Source organism: Lichenostomus cassidix, chromosome 2 (assembly GCF_008360975.1).
Source record: "Lichenostomus cassidix isolate B80296 chromosome 2, HeHo_3.0, whole genome shotgun sequence".
Taxonomy (NCBI): Eukaryota; Metazoa; Chordata; class Aves; order Passeriformes; family Meliphagidae; genus Lichenostomus; species Lichenostomus cassidix.
This window is the reverse complement of record NC_139482.1, coordinates 76,671,723-76,686,137: the sequence shown is the minus strand read 5'-3', so window position 1 is coordinate 76,686,137 and position 14,415 is coordinate 76,671,723.

The window sequence follows — 14,415 nt, the reverse complement described above, 5'->3', positions numbered from 1 at the left end:
GCCTTTGAGATGTGGTAAGGACACTGAACAAGCATATAGACAATCATACCTTCCTTGCTGATTACTGGGGCAGCTCAGGCAGTGCTGGAGTGCACAGCCACAAGATCAAGGGGGACTGATACTCAGTGCTATTGGAAATGCCTACTCCAACATGTACCTCCTGCTTTAGTTTGAAATCCATCCTGCTTTAGTACAAAGTTTTGCTCAGGATATGGTATTATGGCTGCTTTTTTCAACATTGTCCATATTGGTATACCCACATTTTCTTAAATTTGGGAAATTGTGCTTTAGTCCACAGGGACTCACAGGCTCTGAAAGCTGATCCTTCTTTATCTAACTTTTTATTGAACAGAATTTATGGAGATTTTTAATTTCAGCTGTCATTATATTGGAATCAACCACCATTTGAATTTGAATTAAAGACTTAAACAGTTTTTTAAGCTGACCAATTTTATTTTTGCCTTAGGGACTGGGGGTCAAGCAATCTTTTGGAACTTAAAATGGAGAAAAAAATTGAACTGGGCTTGTGTAAAGTAAGCTGAAGTGTCTAATTAAGACTTAACCCTTGTATTTAAAATAGTATAGTTTTAATAAAAATGGCTAGAGGTTTCTAATACTACTTTTCAGCATTGCAGAAAGACAGGACTAGCATATGAAAGAATGGCAGATTAAGATGTTTTGAAATTACAACTATGTTAGCATGATTATTATTTCTTTTACAACATATGTATGTATATAGTAATCTTACATCTTACTACTGAATTTGTAGTTTAATATTTAGATATTTAATTCTGAAGTTATATAATAGCAATATTTTGTTGTAGAAGCAACACATCTCAAAGAGGAAAATTATTGTTATTGAGAAATGACCAAAATAGTCCCTTTCTCCTTTTCAACAACCAATTAACCTCCTTACTTTCTTGACTGCCAGTAAAATCTTGCACCATTAAGCTTCCTATGGTATTCTTTCTTCAAATTTGGAGGCAAATTTTTTTCTGCTTCCATTAGAGTGTGAATGAAAACTTTAAATTAAAGTAATTTCAGTCTTTCAGGAGCTTTGTTAGCCATATTGATCAATTTAATATTTACTTATTCTTGATTATTGGATATTCACATTTGGTTGTCTGAATGTTTGAGACTTTGGGCTCTCATATTGAGTATGTGATGGGGCTGTGAAATGTCCTGCAGTGTAAGTCTTTTGGGAGGGAAGGTGGGTTCCTTGATGCTAGAGGTTACAAAGATTTTGAGATCATCTGTTGTGAAAGTCTTGAAAACCCTCTAATAGCCCCAAAACAATTATAAAATGTGAAGTGGTTGATAGAAGAAAATTCAATTCTTTTGTTATTACCAGTGATCATTTGCAATAATTTCTCCTGTATATTTTGATGCACGTGATAAGGACATGACACTTGACTGTCCTGTACTCTCTTGAATGCTCTGGTAAATCAGAGACATTGAAAGTTGTTCTGTGAGAAAACTTAAACAGTTCTTAACAAAACCCTTCATAACTGAGGTTTGGGGGTGGGGGGAGTATTATTATTAATAACTCTGCAATATCTCTATCTTTGCTTTAATTTCTCTGGAACCAGTGCAGCTTCTGGTAGTTCTGTGGACATGTTTTATTGCTGCAGCTTTTGAGAGAAAACCTGGGATAAAAAAGCATTGCTACACAGTTCTTTTCAAGGAGATAATCTGGTTTGTTGCCAAACCAAAGTGGAAAATGACACAGTCACATTCCTGTGCTGAGCCCATCAGAATGGTGTAAACTGTGTTGCTGATTCAGACACATGTATCTGCCAATAAATATTATTGAAAGCAGAAAAATTAAGGTAATAATGCTAGATTTAATTTGAAAAATAATAACTATTCATCTTCTGGTGTTGTTAAACTACCCAAGACATAATTTTTTAAGATGCTCTATGCTGGCATGCAGTATTACCACAGGATTCTAACAAAGCACCAAAGGTATTCAATGCTTCATTTCAGACAGACAGTTTAAAATAAGGCAGAAAAACCAGCTTCCTTGCTCTACAAAATTTCAGCTATAGTTGTTATTCTCCTCTTTTTTTTTCCAGGTCTAGAAACTGTTCCAGTGCTCCTGGCATCCCCTGTATACTCTCCTTTGGTGCAGTGGGATCACTGCTTAAGCATTTTGTCTCTGTTCTGGGAGGGGCACTTGTTTCTCCCATGAAGCCTGTTGCTCAGGAGCAGTCAGACAGAATTCCAGAGTTATTAATATTTTCACCTTCATCTGCTATTCATGGAAATCCTTAGAAAGACTCTTGACAGTGAAGTAATAGTACATGGACTGTGGTAGTTTGATAACAGTTCATGGCATGGAGATTTGTAATCCTGTCAGAGCTATGGTGGTTCATCCATTGAAAAGATGAATCTGTGTTTTTGCAAAGGTTAAGGACCTGGAACTCCTCAGACGGTAAGAACTTTCCTTAGACAAATAAAGGTACTAAAGTGATTATAGACTGAGAAGATGATTAGAAGATATAGCAAAAGCTAATCCATTTATTCTCATAGAGGAGATCTGTGTACAGTTTATGACACTTTCACATTTGGAAAATATATGAATGCAACTGTTTAGCTCAACTCCAAATAAACAAGTATGTATGGCCACTTGCACTTAGCTAAGATGTTGTAGCCTTTTTTTTATGATCCCTGGCATATTTCATACTTAAATTCTCTCTTGCAAGCTTGTGTAACTGTAATGCAACCTCTGTGATCCATATGTTGGTTTTCAACAATGAAAGAAGATTCTGGCTCTGGAATTGTATTTTCTAGAGATAAAATATTAAAGCTATGCTGCAAGCTGTGTGTTACCTATTCATTCATTATCTAGATATATGAAGATAATAATGTTGGAAAAAGTCCTTATATATCAGATATTCAACAATATCTTGTCTTGGATGTTTCTATTAGAATCTGTGAACTGGACTGTGAATTTAAAAATCAGCACTACTGGGCAACTGGTGAGAGTTAGTGAAAATCCCTTTGTAAACTCTTTGAGGTCATGGTCTTTCCCCAGGGGCTATAACAATTCTGTTCCAAGGTGTTATTTTTCAAGCTTGTATTCCCACGAGGTGTTGTGTAGTGGAAGCTGCTGAAGGAGTGTTTTCAAGTTCAACCCCTCACCAATAAAATCATTGTCATTATTACATCTGGCATTCAGAATAGATTAGGAGGTCTGCTTTTCACAAAGCTTCCCAAAAAGAGGGAAATTATCGAGGGCAGAATTTGCAGGATTAAGGAAGAATATAAAGGAAAGCTTGACAAGGATTAACAGACTTTATAGTATAACACTGGATCATTCCATGTGATTTATGTTTGCAAGTGTAAATATAATGAGGGCATCCTCTAAAGAACAAAGAGTAGACATACCTATAAAAAGGAGAAGGAAAAGAAGGGAAGGCAAAGGGTCTGGTCACTGCTCTTATGAATTGGAAAATTAGCAACACAAAGTGTATCACTGTGTTTATTTTCAACTCTTCACAAAAATTAGGAAGGAGAAAAGAAAAGAAAACAATTTATGCAACAGTCAGAAAAAGAAGATGGAGCTTGCAATAAATCTTCTTTGCAAATGGAATAGCTCTTGAACATATGATTGAAGAGAATACTTGGAAAGGTAGCACTCAAATATAGCAGTATTGTTTAAAAGTGAGGTCAAGCTTAGCAAATAAAATTAGTGTTCATAAAGAAGAGGTAATGAAACTTGATGTTATAGAAATAGAAGACAAAATATTATGAAGCACTGAAAACCTAGAAATCAAATTATAGTAGTACTGAAAATAAGAATTAACTTGATAATTTCATGCCTAGAGAATGGGAAAGTGATAAATGAATACCGCATTACTCATCAAGCAATTTGTAAGTGCTACATTAAGGGATTGGGAATTTGAATTTGTCATCTGTAACTGTACATATTTCCATATCATGACATAAAGTGTGGGGGTTTATACTGGTCAGTCTTTGAGAAATGGACTGGGACAAAAGAAGATGAAAATTAGTAACATAAGGATTATAGAAGGTAACCAGCTACATGGTAACCTAGAGCAGTGTCAACATAATTTTTAGACTATTGTGTGACATAAATCTTTCATTAATTTATTATTCGTGAATAAACAAATAGAAATGCAAAGAAATAAGGATTTCTCAGTTCATCTTTGTATATTATTTTTTACAGAGAATAAAGCTTATGAAAAATAAAATGCAGTGCTTGACCATGTTTGATTCATTCTGCCAGGGAAATCAGATTCCTTGGTTGATGTAAAGCCAATTATATGAAGGTAAAACTCCTTAAACAATGGGTGAAATATCATATACATGTACAATAATTACTTCCTATCAGAACTTTCACATCTGGAAGAACTTCTAATATGTTCCCTTTAAAAGTTTCATCTCTTTTGTATAAAGTGATGTAATCTACATATTTTCTGAAAGATGGGGAGGCCATGAAATGTAAAAGAGTGGTGGTATAATATATAGAGACAGTAATTCTTGTGGAGAGCTTAATCTTTGCCATTTCCCTCAATTATAAAGGGAAAACTCTAAGTGTGTGGCAATAGTAAAAAAATACTTTTGGACTTCATGTCCTCCAAGTAATGTATATGAATGTGATGAAATAATTCGTAACTTCAAGTGTCTACAATAACTGTGGAAACACAAATGAGAGAAAGAAGCATCCACTACCATAATAAAAAAACCCTAACCCTTTAGGTAGCTGTAAATTTTGGAAAGTTGTGAAATTAACTAGCTTTAGTAGTATTGTATGAAGATATTCTATATACCAAAGTGACTTATAGAAATATAGGATAATGTGGGCTAGTCATGTAACATCACTTGCTTGAGCTTTGACCTGCAGCTGTAGTGCTGATGTCAGCCTGAACTACGCAGACATTAAAAGAATTTCAATATTTTATGTTTTAGGTATAATAAAAATGGTGGGGGTGTTAATTTATTTAAGTTTGTAGATTTTTAAAGGAATGGAATGGAATCAGCTAATGGGTCTTTGAATTCATGTTTAGTACACACAATACATCTGCAGACTTTGTAAGCCTCACCCAAAGTAGTTTTGAGCACTTTAAAAGAAAATAAAACCTTCCAGGATATTCTATGTTGGCTTTATTTAGAAAATAAAATTATGAAGAAATGAGAACACAGTATGCTACAGTGTGATGTGTAACTTACAATTATACTTTTTGTAAAAGCATTTACCAAAGTAAGTTGGTAACAAAAAAGCATCTAAAAATTTGATTATGTCTCAAATGATTTTCAGATTAAAAATAAATTACAAACTTGAAGTTGTCCATAGGAATTGGTAAGGTTAATACAATATTAAAACACTGAAGGTTAATTTCCCCACAGTTTTCTGATAACACTTTTTTTTGACTAGGCAAAAACAGTCTTGGTTTTCTTTTTCTACTTTTACTTAAAGCATTTTTCACAGGAACAGGTTATAATAGAACTACTTAAGGGGTAGTTTAAAAGAAAGATAATTACAGTTTAGAGAAGGCAAAACTGTTTAATGTGATTCATACAGTAGAATTACTTGCTTTATCAGAGAATAGTGTTTCCATTAATATGAATATTAATAGTTTCACTGACATGAATTACAGTGACAACAGTCAACAGAATAGGTTTTGGGTGCTAGACATTAGTTTCGACCTATTCTCATGAGATTGCTTTCACTGGTGCACTCTGGTAATTCGGGACACAGACCAATAATAATTGTAGCATCAGAGATGGAAGTGGAAGAGCTTCTGCAGCTCTTGGATGGAGAATGATGATACATCAGTGCATTGGGTCTGGCTAAGATGGAGTTCATTTTCTCACAGCAGCCCTCAGAGTGCTGTGCTCTGCACTGGTGTCTGGAAAGGTGTTGATAACACAGCAGTGCTTTGGGTACTGCTGAGCAGTGCTGGCACAGCATCAGTGCTGTCTATTCCATATTCCCACCATCAGGGGCTGGGGGTGGGCAAGATCCTGGGAGAGAACACAACTGGGCCAGCTGACCCAAAATAACCAAAGGGATATTCCACATCATGTGACATCAGCTCAGATATAAAAGCAAGGAAAGGAGGAGGAAGGGGTGGTAATCTTTTATTTACAGTGTTTGCCTTCCAGAGCAACATCTGCCTATGCTGAAGCTCTGCTTCCTGGGAAGTGGCTGAACATCACTTGCTGATGGGAAATGGAGAATAAACCTATGTTTTTGGTCTTTGATTGTGTGCACAAATGTTCATTTTTTCTTTAGTAAACCGGCTTATCTCAGCCTGCATGCTGTTTTCAATCTTATTTTCTCTCCTGTGTCTCTCTGGCAAGGGGACTGATAGAGTAGCTTCATGGACACCAGGAATCCAGCTGGAGTCAACACACCACAACATGGCAGAAAGGACAATCGTAAATCTCCTATTTCTTTTCATATTCTAAAGAGTGCAATATGAGAAAAAAAAAGAAATAACTGCAATTTGGAGGAAAACACCTGGAAAAAAAATTGCAAGTAAAGTGTACTCATTTCTGCCCAGAAATTCATTAAATTGAGCTGATGAAATATAATAATTAGGAACAATAATAAAACTAAAATACAAAACTGTCCTCCAACAAAAATACAGTTAGGATGTTCTGTTTAAACACAAACAATGTTCACATAGAAAAAGTACAAGAAGATATTATTAAAATTCAATGGTGAGAAAATTGTATCAATTTTGGCATTTACCAAGGATAAAGTTACAGAAAACAAATTAAAGGAAGACTTTATTAACACTTTGAAATCATTGGTTTGTCTGGAATACAGTTCCATTGCTTAAAGGACAAGATAAAGCACAGTGATCCACACAGATGTGCCATGAAAAATAATGAAATAAAATGAAAATAATTTAACATAAAATAAAATGAAATTTCTTCACAAAGAGAGAGTGAATAATTTCTTTGTGAAAATAGAGCAGCTAATGTTCTGAAAAAATAGTACAAACTTGACAAAAATGTTTCATTCCGTACAGAACATGTTAGATTGTTTTGTTAATTTCTGTCAAATTATGACTATTTATCTCTCCTTCAGTGATAAGAAAAAGCAAAACAATTAATATAAAATGAAAAAAAAATTGAAGTTCTTGAACTAGATATTAGTGTCTTTTAATTCTTTAAGATATTGGAACATTTTTAAACTTATTGGGTCCCATAAGTCAGTAATTACGTGAGAAGAATCTGAATGTGTTTTTGGTTTAAATAACCATTTTCTTTTTAATATATTAATAAGACAGGAGAGGACATATATAAATCTCCAAACATAAATAACAAGCAGGCCACAAGAAACTCCAAGAAAATTATATTTATAAATGTCATGAGAAGGAGGTGGATTGTAGGCTGTGATTTCTGAAAGCATAAATTAACCAATACTGTGCACAAATATTTACCTGCAGACATTCCCACAGAACAGTATGCACTATATTTCAGCCATAGGGATTACCTATTTTTCCCCCACAAAGACATACACATCAGTGAAAATACAGAACACAATATTTGCAGAGTTATTGTGATACTCAGTATTCTTAACAAAGATTTCTGAAAAAGGAAAAAGTAATAAACTCTTTACTTCCCCTGCTTTAGCTTTAAGATCCCTTGAGTACTGCTCAGTGTGCATAGTCTCCCGGATCCTGCTCATGACCAGGCTGGCTTTGCTCACCTTCCTCCTCTAAACTGATTAGGATGAAAGTTTTCTTCTATAAAATCCTAGTTCAGTCTTATCTCTGACAGAGGATTTCCTTTGGTGATTTCAAATACTTTCTAGGCAGGACATGGCTTAACTGAAAGCTCCCTTAGGACATCTGTCTCCTCCAGCGCTCTAAGCTCACTCATTGATCTGTTTTTGTCAAACCACAGCCTGTCCACTCTTTGGGGTCCATGTGCAGTTTCCCTAGTGGATCTCAAAAACTTTATGTCCTCTGTTCCACAGTCTGAATTTTTTTAAATATTTACAAGCTGAAAATGGTTGAAGACTGCTGGAGGACTTTGACTCAAATAAGAAAAAAGGTAATAATGCAAGTGTTTGATTTAGCTTTCCATTAACATACAATGCTGTGTTTACAGACCTGAAATGACACTGACATATGCTATTCTGAAAATCAATTTCCCAACCAATTATGTAAGACAGTTCTGAATTGTATTCAATACCTTTTTTTTTATTTCCAGTGGAAGCTGAGGCTTATTTTACTTATTTCCTCAGAGCAGAAGGAAACGTACAAATGCTAAAATCATGTTAAAGCTTATAAAATTTCCATCATTAAAAGGCATATATTCCAATAGTTTGTCAGAAACTAAATAGTTTCATGCAATCTCTTGATTTTAGTATTAAACAGAATTAAGTTCAGTCATTCTAATGGTAAATGGACCTTTACGTTAAAAAAAAAAAAAGAATATGTATTTTGGTACATATTTTAGTGCTTATTACATTCCAGAGGTACAGGCAGTCTCATAAGTTGAGACCCTTAAGGGCTTTCAGGCCACATTTTAGTATTCCTATCCAAACTAATTTCCAAAATTAAAGTTTTTTCTTTCCTGATATGATGTTTAGAAATCCACTTTCCCACTTGAATCTTTAGAATGTTTATAGTTTTTGCATGTCAGTACTTTTATTTGATTAGTAAAGCTTTTAATATTAATGCCAGATGAACACAACTCCTTGGTTCTTTCTTGCCTTGAGCAGCCTTTTCTTCACCTTGAGAAAACTTTGTTTTCCTCGTCTGTCTGTAATAGAATTGCAATAGAACAGCACTGAAATCTCTTTCTTGTTTTGCCCATTGAATAGCCAATGTGAGATAAAAATTCACCTTATAGATTTTTCTCTTCCTTTGGGCCATGTCTCTCCATTGCCTTTCACTGTTGAATTTTTATGAATGAAAATAAATTCCTGCACCTTTCTATGAGGTATTGACCCTGTGTGGTTTTGTTTTCTTTCTTCCACAAATGCCATCCTCTGTGTAGGGCCCAAAAAAAAAAAGACAATTATCTCGTGGTAAAAACAGAAATAGAAATTAACTAGATGTAATTTTCAAATCCTTTTGACTAAGAATCCATTCAGACATGACCTTGACTCTCAGCAGCACAAAAATTTGGACAAAACCATACCAGCCTCCTGCTGCTCTGTGTCCTGGGATCCATTATGGGTGTACTTGCTTTAGATCTCATTCAAAAACTGTCATTATAAGAAACTATTGGATTTGGAGTCTGAGCTGTAGCTACTCTTGCTTCAAACTCTGGAAATTCCTAATGTAGTATATTAGCCAAGACAGTAGCTGTTGCATTACCTCCTTTATATTACATATTACTTCTGCTTTCCAAAAAATTTACTGAAATACCAACGAAGAAAGCTATTAAAACATAAACTCACTTGTATTTTGAACATGATATTTTAGTAATTCACTATGCTTTCAAAGTACTGAAGGATAAGACTCCTGTCTCATTTTTATTCTTAGTTTACAAGATAACATTAGTTTTTTATTAAAAATCACAATTTTAGTCCTCAGTTTTTTGAAAGTCAAATAGCTGCACAGAGGAAACATTTGCAGCAATAACCCTCTTGCCTCTACACAAAAACTTTGTCTGAAATGCAAAGGTCTGTGTTTGTCACATTAAAATACATTTTATGACTATCATCCTGACACAGCAAATGACAGCTTCTGTTCAGAGATCTAAAGCTGACTGACCAAATCAGCTGTCTGAACAAATTCTATTCACAGGAAAATCATTCCATTACTGCACATGACAACTCTATTCACATAATCAGTCACTACGAGGCCAAACAATCCTTAGGTAGAGGTGATGGACAGCAGAAAAGCATAATTATATGAAAGAAATGAAAAGATAACAATAGCATTTGAAAGAAAATGACAATTTTTAGTTGAACACATTTGTTTGAAAAAGCTTTTCTACAAACTTGACGGATTTGCACGAAGGGAACAAGCAGTAGAAAAGTTGCAATAACTAGTGGATTAAGGTCACAAATAGATATATGCTATAAGCCTATTCTTAGTCATGTGAGTCTAATTAAAAGATATATAAAGGGCATCTTATAGCTGAGAGGAGGTATATATTATAATAGAGCACCTCTCCTGTCACTTGTTGTTCAATAGCACTGACAATTAAACAATTTCTGCTTTGTAAATTTCCTAAAGTGCTTGCTGCAGATGACTGTTAATGCAAATTACATATGAATATATGGAAACCTGAATGACAACAGATACTTGTTTTTAACAGTTCTTGACATTTTTTCCTCCCCAATTTCTCTTGCTTGTTTCTGAGGCTATATTTATATTTCTGAACTGCCTCTGTAAATTAATGCTCTATATGCAAATAAAACTATGACAAATTTGCCTTCCATTTTGGTGAGAGCAATATCTTATCTCAACTGCAGAGTAATTTATTTTATGAAGCTTAGTAATGTACTTGTTACATATCAGATGTGGGAAGCAACACTTATAGCACTGAGTAAAAGCCTGATAAAGAACAAGTATATCTTCCTCTTCTTCTTCTTCTTCTTCTTCTTCTTCTTCTTCTTCTTCTTCTTCTTCATAATAATAATAATAATAATAATAAAAAATTATATTACATCATTGGCTGAATGTCCTCCTAAACGATGTATAAAAAGTTAGCAACTCTAAGTTAGTTTTTTCTTTGACAAGTCCTTCTGTTTCCAGCTGGGACAGGCTTAATTTTTGCAGTAGCCCGGAAGAGGCATGGCCAGGACACAGAGGCTATTCTATACAGCCTTGTATCATTTTCCAGGGACCGGGCAAGGCTTCTCTTCTGCGTTGGGTAGTGTGGTGATCAGAGCTGTGAGGGAATTTCTGGGGAGGGTGGGCAATCAATCACATGTGAATCATTTGCCTCTTTTCTTGTACTCTCTGCCATTAGTATGGTTGCTGTTCCTGTTCATTGTCTTAACCCATTGCTGTTTCCAGTAAATTGTTTTTATTTCAGCCCATGATCTTACCCTTTTGTGATTCCAATCCTCCTTTCTAGCACACTACAGGGGGAGGGGGAGGGGGGAATGGGGAGTGAGCAAATTGTGCATGGTTTTGGAGTGTTTCAGAGGGAATGCTAAATAGGGGAATACCATTCCTAAACAACATGAGTGGAAACACTTAAAGACAGTCAGATTGCACTTTCTTGCCTAACAGAGCAATTTCTCTACAAAACAAGTCCAGTAAGGTCAATTCAGTAATGCATTTCTGAGATGCTTTTCATTCTCACAAAAGAGAACAAGCATTGTCATTACCTCAGTCAGTGGCAGTGAACAATTTTCCATCAAAACTGTCTTTTGAAGATCTTTAAAAAATACACTGTTCATGTGAGACAGAATAATAGCACATATACTCATGCAAAGAAAAAAAAATCCAAAATAACATTTCATTGTGTTTGGAAGTCAGTTTCTCATTGAGCTCGTTCAGACTTAATTGCATCAAAAAAGTATTTGTCTTGCATGCTTGAGAAAGCTTGTCCAAATCAATTGGGTGTGGAAATAAGAAGGACATACCTAACATGTCAAAGTAAGATATGAATAAATGACCAGAATGTCCCATCCCATTGCAAGACAAGAAGAATACCTTAAATTGAATTATCTACGAGTATGTGAGTGCAGAAAGTATGTGAGTAGAGGCAGCTGTAATGAAGTAGGTAAATCACAGCAAGGTTTTTTTACAGTTTCTGCAGTCTCGTGCATGTTAAATGTTAAACACATTAAAATCCATTAAACACAATGTAGACACATATTCAGAATTAAAATAACCCTAATTTAATTTAGCTTTATTCAGTTTTAAGTCTGAAGTAGACTACATTGAATTAAAGGCATTGAAAATCTGAATAAAAGGATCAATACATAGCTTTAATTCATTTTAATGAATCCACTTTAAAAGTTACTTCAGATTAACTTTCTTAAATGTTTCTCCATTGACAAATTCAATAGGTCTTGAGTCTTTCGATGGAAGCTTATCATTAATTATGAAATTATCTATTCCTTCCTTCACAACCTAAAGAGCTCATGGCATAAGATGTAGCTGTTCTGAAACCAACACAGAGCACACAGATTATAAACACAGAATTTTTTAGACCCTGGCACTTTTTTTTCCCTGAAGCCTTGCAAATCATTGAAAACCCAGCAAATTTATTTGAAAATTAAAAAGTAATATATTATCAGTTAGAATGATGCAAGTCATTCAAACGGTTTATTTTATAATTTTTTAAGATGGATTGTTTCACATGAGTAAAAGGCAATATATAATTTTCTGATGATTTCCTTTCAGTTTCTTAGTTTGGGGTGAGAAAGCATAGTTGATTAATTAAATGTAGTGTCAATAGTTAGACCTGGGGCATTAAGGTGTCTTTTAAGTTTTAGGGGTTTTTTAAGTACAAAAGGAATTATTATAACATTACACATAACTAAAGTGGAAGAAAATTTGTGATACTGAAGTAGTGTCACATGAATAGCAGAATCCACCATCATACCTCTTTTTAGGCTTTTGTTCAATCACAATTTCAAGGAAACACACTTTACCCTTATTTGAATATATTTGAAAGGCCTCAAAATTCAGGTAGCTGACAGAGTTGAACCTTGTGGCAAGTTATATATAAAACCATCATAGTAAACATCTGTTTCCCTCACGCCAAGGTATGTCTCCAAAAAAATGGTTTCATGGAATTCGGAGAGATATTCACGTGTTTCCTTGTAAGATAGTTTTTGTCTTTATTTCAATCATTCAGAAGTTGAGTTGCTGTCCAAATTTAGACATTTCCTGATTTTTACGGTTTTGGGGTTTTGTTTTTTTTTTTTTTCTTTTTTTTACTTTCCATAATAGCACTGCAGTTTAGATCTTTCATTTTGTTTCTACATTCATCTGACCTTTTTGTGCAGTTGTTTTCTAGCATATATTGCATGTATATATAAAAATTATATATTGTATATTTCATGTTGCAGATATGATTTTATACATATATATATATAATACATATATCTTTTTCTGTTGTTTGCACCACCATAAAGCTATCAGATCTTGACCTTAAATGGAGCTTCTGGTAAGTGTCTCAGAGGACATTCTTAAAGAAATGACATTTTCTATTGATTGGCTTTATAGCATGGAGGTAACACTTGTTGGAAAAAGACATTTCCAGAGAGTTATTAGGCTTCACTGACAAAAGAGGAGGCTATGTCAAATTCATTCTCTGCACATGTATTACACTTCATTAGTATTAATGGCCAGGTTGAAATATAAATGAAATATAAAATATGCTAACTAAATCTGAATTTAAAACAAACCTGGAGAAAGCTGAAGGTGTGGAGGAGAACAAGAATAGAATTCAAAGTGATCTGGATAATTTGGGAAATGGCCTGAAAGACTGGATGGATGCACAAAATACTTTGCACAGGAATAATTAATAGCATAGATACACAAACGGGGGCAACAGCTTGAGGAATAGTTATTTACAAAAACATCAGGAAATTAAAATGCCACAAGGCAGTAAATGAATGTCACCAATATTGAAAGAGGCAAAAACTGTATTATGAAAGAAATAAACAGAAAGATACTCTGCAAGAAATTTGAAATAAAGCTCCTATGAAAAAGTGATGTATGTAGATCCTTTCTACAGACACTGTCTGTCTCCATTGAGAAAGACCTAAAAGAAATCTTTGCTTTGCAGCCCTTCTGTCATCCTGACTTGCTGGTTTGTGGAGGCTGTACATAGCAGAGCAATGGTTACAGCTGGGCACATTGTTTTTTGGTCTGCAAACACTGCTGCAAGTTCTGGGCACTGCACTTTGAGCAAGAAGAGATTTGGACATTCCTTGGAAAATGTCCAGTAAGCTCACTGAAAAGAGAGCACTTGAAGAAGAATTAAATTTGTTACAAGATTAAAAGGACTACAGAGGGGATGAAACAGTCTTCAAGTATGTTAGAAACTGGTGCAAAAGGGGAGGGATAGGTCCATCCTCCACATCTGCTATAGCTAGAAACATAAAATAATGGACTTCCATTGCAACAAAACCAAGCCAAGTAAAATATTAGAGAAAAAAAATGCTCATGAAACACTGAAAATACCTGCTAAAGGGGCAGTGGCATCTCCACCACTTGTCATCTTAAGAATAGGCTAGAAAAGCATCTGTTAGTACTGATGCTGTCTCATGAATGGGAGAAGTAATGCAGTCCAGTCACAATTTTTCATGCCATTTACTGGAACTTGCTGACACATGTTTTGAAGCACACAGCCAAAAGTTTAGGTTATTAAGTTTTTTAAAAGAATTTGTGCTTCATTCAGGAATTGTTCTCAGCATTTTCTTAATTTCTTTTTACGCTTTCTTTTTTGTACATTGTAGATACTTGAGATATATTCTCCACTGTTTTTGTCTTTTATATCAGG